The sequence below is a fragment of the Copidosoma floridanum genome, unplaced genomic scaffold, assembly GCF_036245765.1.
Source record: "Copidosoma floridanum isolate Cflo_tuat_1 unplaced genomic scaffold, Cflo_Japanese_pri ptg000013l, whole genome shotgun sequence".
NCBI classification, from domain to species: domain Eukaryota; kingdom Metazoa; phylum Arthropoda; class Insecta; order Hymenoptera; family Encyrtidae; genus Copidosoma; species Copidosoma floridanum.
This window is the reverse complement of record NW_028321890.1, coordinates 35,087,804-35,095,739: the sequence shown is the minus strand read 5'-3', so window position 1 is coordinate 35,095,739 and position 7,936 is coordinate 35,087,804.

The following is a 7,936-nucleotide window of genomic DNA, read 5'->3' as shown; positions in this document are numbered from 1 at the left end:
GGGTAAGTAGGCCGACTTGATTCATACCTATGCTATGGGTATTCTATATACATCTTTTTTTTTTTTTTTTTTTTTCTTCCTTCATTAGTGGCTGCCTACGATTCTCTTTTATCTCGCGCTGCCTACTCGAGTAACACTTCCACTTACAGCTTTTTTAGACAGAGAGTTATCTGTTACTCCACATACGTCAGTCTACGTAGAGCACAAGTAAGTAATTATTCTTTTTCCCTTTATTTCGGCTGAAGGTAAAATAAAAAATCAAGAGTTGCTTCTTTTTTTTTTTCATAAAATTCGTCGTCTCGAGCGGTGGGATGTGTCATGGGTTGTAACGAAAGATGTAAAAAAACAGCGAGTAAAAAGAGGAAACATCACGAGCAGCCGCGCGACGAATGTTTAAGTGAAAAGTGACGATTCTCCTTTGCGTCTGATGCGAAGCTTGCATTTTCGCCTGAAAGTAGATACTTACAGTATGGATACAAAAAGGCGCGCGAGCGCGAGAACAGAACAAACGTCGGTGATGGTCAAAAAGCTGGCCGCTTCTTTCGTTCCCAAGAGTAAGTGTATATATATATATATATATATATATATATATATATATATATATATATATATATCGTGCATTTGCTCGAGCGTGTGAGTGGGTGAAACTATACAAGTACACGGTGCCTGAGTACACGAGAAAGATTAAAAAGAAGACTGATGTGCATGGTAAGAGCTTTTTTCACGAAGCGCCCCCCAGTGCATATGGTTACGCACAGAGAGATGTATATACATACAAATTGTATTTATGGTTACTCTCGTACATTTCTATAACATTATATATATATAACGATGAAGATTTCGAGAAAAAGATTTTAGACATGTTTGGATACAAAAGCTCTCATTCCTGCGTGCATGAAATACTTGGGTATACGTATATGAAAGAAGAGAGGCGGCATCTTACATTTTTCGATAAAATTAATGGGTCTTTCCTTCAGACTTTATATACAATCCTATAACTGATGACAAAGTAATAATGAATTTGCTTTGTATAAAGTGATCAAAGGCTCTTGTGTGAAACAAGTTTTACTTTGATCATCATTGCTATAGTATATAGAGATGAAAAATGTTACGAGAGATTTTTATTCTTTACCGCGACAATTTGAAAATGAAAGGGGAGAAATTATTCGTTTTTAGGGATTATTACCTGTACAAAAAAAAATTTTACTCTCTGGGTATTGAATTTTAAAAGCCGCAAGTGTGTGAATGACGTGGAGATGTGCGATTCCCTACCGCTGGAATCTAACTGCCGACGATGCTGATTATTTTGGCAAGGTGTGCAGGGGAGATCGGGTATACATGTATAGTGTAATATAAACCGATTTTATACAATACATTGTACAATATAATATACGCGCAAGAGAAGTGTATACCGAAACCAACGTATAATATAATATTATGTTTATACTACACGAAACTAATGATGCTATTATAATTATGCAACGTCATCATAATAATAATACGATCTCTGCAAGACTAGCTAATTTACGATCGTTATTTTTATCTCAATTGTTCATTTTACGACACAAGAAGATAATTATGTAATAGGTACATAGAATATGTACTCACTGTGTGTTTTATCTTAAATATACTTACTAAGCTAAACGTTCATTCGCACATGAATAATGCACGAATCGAGTTTTTTAATTGAGCGGTACAAGATTATGTAAAAAGAATTCGCAATAATAATAACAATAATCGAGATATAATTAAATGTGGAGGTATACACGGCCATAAAGAGCTTCCCATATGCAACGTGCACATGAACACAGTTTACTTTTACTTAATATGTTTGTAAGTATTATATGAATGCGCGTACAAAGATACAAATTGCGAATAAACGAGCCTCGGAGCTTATTTTTCTTCTTCTTTTAATGCTACAGCTAATGTATTTATGATGTGTGTAAAGAGAAGCCCCACACGGAACAAAAAGAGCCAACCCAAGAAGAAGAAGAAAAGGATGTATTTGCGTGTACGCAGTTAAAAAAAAAAGAAAAAAAAAAAAAAGGCTTGTGCCGATTTTCAGGATCGCATACTTCATTTGGCCACAAAAGTCGTAGGTATACGATGCGCGCAGAGAGGCTTCTTCCCCGCGAGAGAAGTCCTATATATACACGCATATAACCGCAGTTTATCCAATTATAGAGTGGGCGAAAAGTTTTCTATACTATACATATATACGTGCGATGCATTCGTATTGTTGTATATATGTAGCCTCCCACAGGAGTAAAATAGACGCGACTCGGCTACAGTATAATGCACAGTGTGCTGATTTAGTACGTACTCACTTCCGCTCTCGACTGTTCTCCTCTTTCTCGGCACTTTTGTCTACGCGTACAATTTGTCGTTTCTCTATACGTATACATACACACAGTTGTTTTTTTTTTTTTTTTTTTTTTTTTTTTTACTACCCTTCCTTTCTAGGGGGGTTCGCGTAAACTATTTATTGTGGAAAAAAAAAAGAGTCGCGTCTTCAGGGGTCAACAGACTCCCTCGAGCTCGTACACTCGAAGGTATTTAGGTATGCTCCGTTTTTACGTTTGCTCGTACGGTTTGTACTTATCGATTACGCTATACTATATGTATATATCATACACCTATACGTATAACTCATATAATATGTCCATATAGTGTAGGCCATCAGCATAGAGCCCTCGCGTTCTACTTAATGTCGTTAATGCACGTCGCGCGAGAGTATACTTATATGTAGCGGGTTCTCAAGTATACATGTATCAACACCCATTCGTGATCGTTATCTTTTATCGATTTTACATACGTGGATTCGATCGAGCGCCACCTGCTTAAATATATAATACAGGCACACTTTAAAGTAATCCCAATCGTATGGTGCCGCGGTCTTGGAGATAACAATTACGAGAGTTTATCAACTCATGCTACGCGCTAATGGTGTATATATGTATGTTTTTCATGTTCGAGAGCGCGGCCGCACGTATACAGTTTGGAGCGCAAAAAGAAAATTTAAATAAGTATGGATATTTAGTGGCAAAATAATCATCATTCAAACGAGCTCGCACCTTTTATATACACAAGGTGTGTATAGGTAATCGGAAGTGTGCCGTACGATATACACACGTTGCATATTACTTACGCATCGGTTATCACAATGGGAATACCAAATTGAGATCTACGCCGATGCGTATATAATTATATGCTCGTTTATACGTACATATCCATACATATTGTAGCGTCGGATGGTGCTTCGGCTAATTTGTTCGGCAGAAAGTGTCGAGAAAAAAAAAAAAAAAAAAAGAAAGAATGAGTATACAATATAAATGTAGTGGCGAAGAATTATACCCTAAAGTCCGTTGTTGTTGTTGTTGTTGTTATTTGAAAAAATAAAGTATATAGATACATAATATACGTATTATTTACAACTACTTAAAAACTGATTGTGCCTTGATTATTATGATGGCTTCGACATTATGTACTTATATCTACAGAGAACAGTACACCACCACCTCTACAACAGAGGCTCTTTTCTTCTCTCTTTAAAATTGCCCGCTTCAACAGCGGCAACGACGACACGAACGACTACTCATTCTGCTCATTCATATCGTCGAGACATTTTTTATTTTGGCACGTGGTCGAGTTGAGCCTGTTACACGTACACACACACACACACACACCGTATTTTTGTTTTTTGTTTTTTTTTTTTTTTTTTTTTTACCCCAACTTCTTTGACGTGCACTCTGATGTACAAAGTAGGTGTACATGAAATGCAGAAGATGATGGGTAAAACGTGGCATGGACGCGATGGTTCGGCGATGTGTGGAATGAGGAAAGAAGAAAGTTAGAGAAAAAAAAAAGAAAAAAAAAATGGGAAAGAGCAGAGGAGGCAGAAAGGAAGAAGGAGAACGGTGAACGAGAAGAAAACAGCGGGCAGGTGCTCTATACGCACCGACACTACCACGTGTGGATGTGTGTATACCAACGTTTATTTTATTTTATTTTATTTTATTTTTTCATTAGTATGCAAAAACACCTCGTACGAGCGCCGGAATTCAGACAGTAATAATGAGCCTTCCGTTTGCCGCTGTTGATGTCTTAGGGCAACCCTCTACCCGACTTTTTCCCAAAGATTAAACACTCGCGATTGTCCCCTATGGTCTGACACGTATCGCGCTGAATCTACTTTATGCATATATGTACGCGCGGATCAGTCGCTGCTGACGTGTACTACTCAAACCTTACAAATTGCAGGCACTTATACTTATCGCGCGCCCGAGTGCTTGGATAATTTTATACGTATACAAATAAAAAGTGCAAACCTGCGGTTTGGTAGGAGGGAGAGAGGGGGGGGGAGATAATTTGAAAAGTAGATAACTGTAGGGGTTATAGCGTAACTTGTTTTCCAGATTCGAATACGCATTGGGTTTTATGGGTGTGACGTACACGGTCACTGATTTGGTGACACCTCGAATTCGTAGATCCGAGGGATACCATCAATCGAAACAAGGAACTTTCAACCTGTCGGCCTATACCAGAGAGTTAAAATTCCAAAACACTATAGGATCATCATTTTATCGAAAAAAACACAAAGCTTTAAATTTTTTTTTTTGTGACACCTATACACCCCCCACCCTCTTCTTGACGCATATCTTTTTTCGTTCAAGTAACGAGAGGGTCAGTGATGGTACAAGTGTGATACATTAAACTGAAGACAATGACTCGCCACAATTGATACACATACCTATGGGTTTTTTCAAGTCAAGGGGGTGTGTGCCAGGCTATATACACAGCGGAAACCTTTTTTTCCAATTTAAATTCTTTCTCTATCATGTTTTTTTTTTTTTTTTTTTTTTTGGACGTTTGAAAATATGTAAAAAAAACATGAACTGACCATCATTTGGATACAAAATTAATTGCCAATCGAAAATTTGTCAACAATGAAACCCCCAACTAGCCCTGGATACGAAAGAAACACAAAAAATGTCGAAAAAACGTAATGATGAAGATGGTAGTTGTAGATATATACTTAAATGAAGAAAAATGAAGATTGTTGTTGTTGTAGTATAAAAAGAATCCAACACCTAGGTAGGTATATATATATGTAGCTCACGCACGCGTGGAAAAACTGTGCACCGGAAACGCCTTGAGCTGCAGCAACAGCAGCAGAGATAGGAAGATCAGATGGATAGATAGATGGATGGATAGATACTATATATATATACACACGCGGGTATATATGGGCGCTGAAAGCGTCAGCAGCGGCACTATAATATAACCTTATATATATAGTCTTCTTTTATAAATATATGTATATACATATACATTTACAGTAAGGAACGCGCGGCCGGCGCGATGTTGCCGCGTTCTGTATACGCCTCCTCCTTCTTCCTCCTCATCCTCTTTCTTGTTCTTCTTTTCTTCCTCGATCTCTCAGCCGCATCACCTATATATATAGAGGTAGAGCGTTCGCGCAAGGTCAACGATTTCTGATTTTCCCGCGCGCGTACTCATATATATACATATATACATATAAGTACATATACGCGAACGAAAGGGGAAAAGACACCATCACAGAGTACCTATATGTATTTTATGCACATGTACTCTCGTATTACCTCCATACGTACAGAGATACATATAGAGAGTCGATTGCTTGCGAGGGGTATACATATATACATATAAAAGTACAACTATATACATGGGGCGACTAAACCTGTAGCCGTTTTTTCACCTCCTCCTTCTCCTCGTCTCGTCTTCTCTGCTTCCTTTCCCTTACCTTCCGCACATCCTTCATTCGTTCCCTTTCGTTATTCTTCCTCTCTCCCACATGCACCTACATTCATCGTCCCTATATACCTATACCCATCACTCTCGACTCGACTCTCCGTAAACATTTATCGAATTCTAACATAAGTACCTCATGTATACCTGCACGTTAATCGTTTGGGAATTCCTCGAACAAACGTATTTTATAACAAAAAAAAGGTTGTTTTGTGGTGTACCCGCTATTTCATCGATTTCGCGAAAAAAAAAAAAGAAAAATGTATGCACTTGCACAAAAGTCTCCTGTCAAATTAGTCGTCATAGATCGCTCTATAGCTACATGTTTTTTTTTTTTTTTTTTTTTTTTTCTAACCGATCCAAAGTTTTTTTTTAACCTATACAATCAATTGTAGGTATAAGTACAACTAAAGAATCAACAAAACTCGGGAAATACATTACACACAATGGAGGGCGATGATATGATGTTATCTACTTATCAGAAAACAAACGAAAAGAAGTTGATTTCGAAAAGATGTGAAAAAGGTACATATGAACACTAAAGGAGAAGTTATGGACCGGTAATACGAATATAACTCTCCTTTTACGGCGTTGAATAGAATTCACCCCATTCACCCCATTTATACCCGCAGTGTAGCAAGAGAGAGAGAGAGAGAGGTGTCGGTTATATTGCCATCAAGCATCAGACGTCAGGCAAGATCGTTGGTTGTCCTTACCTCGGACAACAGTTAAAGTACCTATACAAATGGCTGTTATATCGTTATGTATAACTTGCAAGCCAATAAATAAGGTGAGATGGCAGAAACCGTATACTTACCTAAATATTTGTTGATTTGTTGTAACAGCTGCCAACGTGCCAACTGACATGTAAGTATAGCATCAACACCATCAACGTTATCTAACTTGTGTGTACCAGCACGCACACACGCATTCATCACATGAAAATCAGAGAATGATATCGGATGGTGTGAGGCTTGTGTGTAATGTATTTATCGGTATTTTAAGTTTTACTGAATGAAACTATTGAAATAATGTAGGGTATAATATATTTTGTGGCATGAAAAATTTACGAGCTCTTTAATTATACCGAAATTCTATTGGTAAGGTGACTTACGTGTATCAAAGATAATAATATATATAACTCCTTGTGATTGGGATAACTGCGGTATGTATATCTACATAACAAGCGTATATGTATATTTTTTGACCGTCCAAAAATATTTTTTCTCTTTACTTTTATTTCATCCACACAGTAAATGCTAAGTATTGTAGCTATACGAATAATGATCAAACGTGCAATATAATATACGGAGACGTTTCGTCAATCAATGCTAATTAAAATTCGTGTGTAAGGAACATTGTTATATTTATCAAAACTTATATAATTTTTTTCGTAACTCCCATCACCTGCAGGACTATCCTCTGTATTCATCCTAATATATCTATATATTGTGAACGTGTGTGTGTGGGTGTGCTCTAGATTACAACCCGAGCACCTACTTGGCAGATTATCGATTAGAATATATTTTGTATGTAGCGCCCTTACGTTTCGATTATTCACCATAGCAACGACAATAACGATGTAGGCATGTGCTAGTTTCACGAGAATTGGGCACTCGAATGTGTAGGTACATATTTTTCGAAATATTGTATAATCCAACATTGAGACACGAGTAGTGGAATATAAAAAAAAAAAAAAAAAAAAAAAAAAGTCACATTATCTATACGTACACGTAACAACAAGTCTCAGATTTATCGATATCCTCACATGGAATAAAAATAAAAAGATTTCCAAGGGGTTTTTTAATTAAATCGATGCATACATTTTTTTCTTCAAATTCAAATTCCTATCAGATACCTGTAGCTGCAGCGTATGTAATATATATATATATATATATATATATATATATATATATATATATACACGCAATAGAGAGAGCGTAAGATGAAAAAATCGTTCGGAAAAATATTAGGAATGGAGATCGTGGCTTGGATAAGTACAACACGAACAAGAAGGGAAAGTTACATAACAGAACTCCTACCTTACATGTATGTACTTAGTCTCGTGTATGTATTTGAATTCGGGGGGGACGCGTACCAAATACACTCAGTCAGCCAGTTCTATACTTGGTTCTCTTTCTCTCTT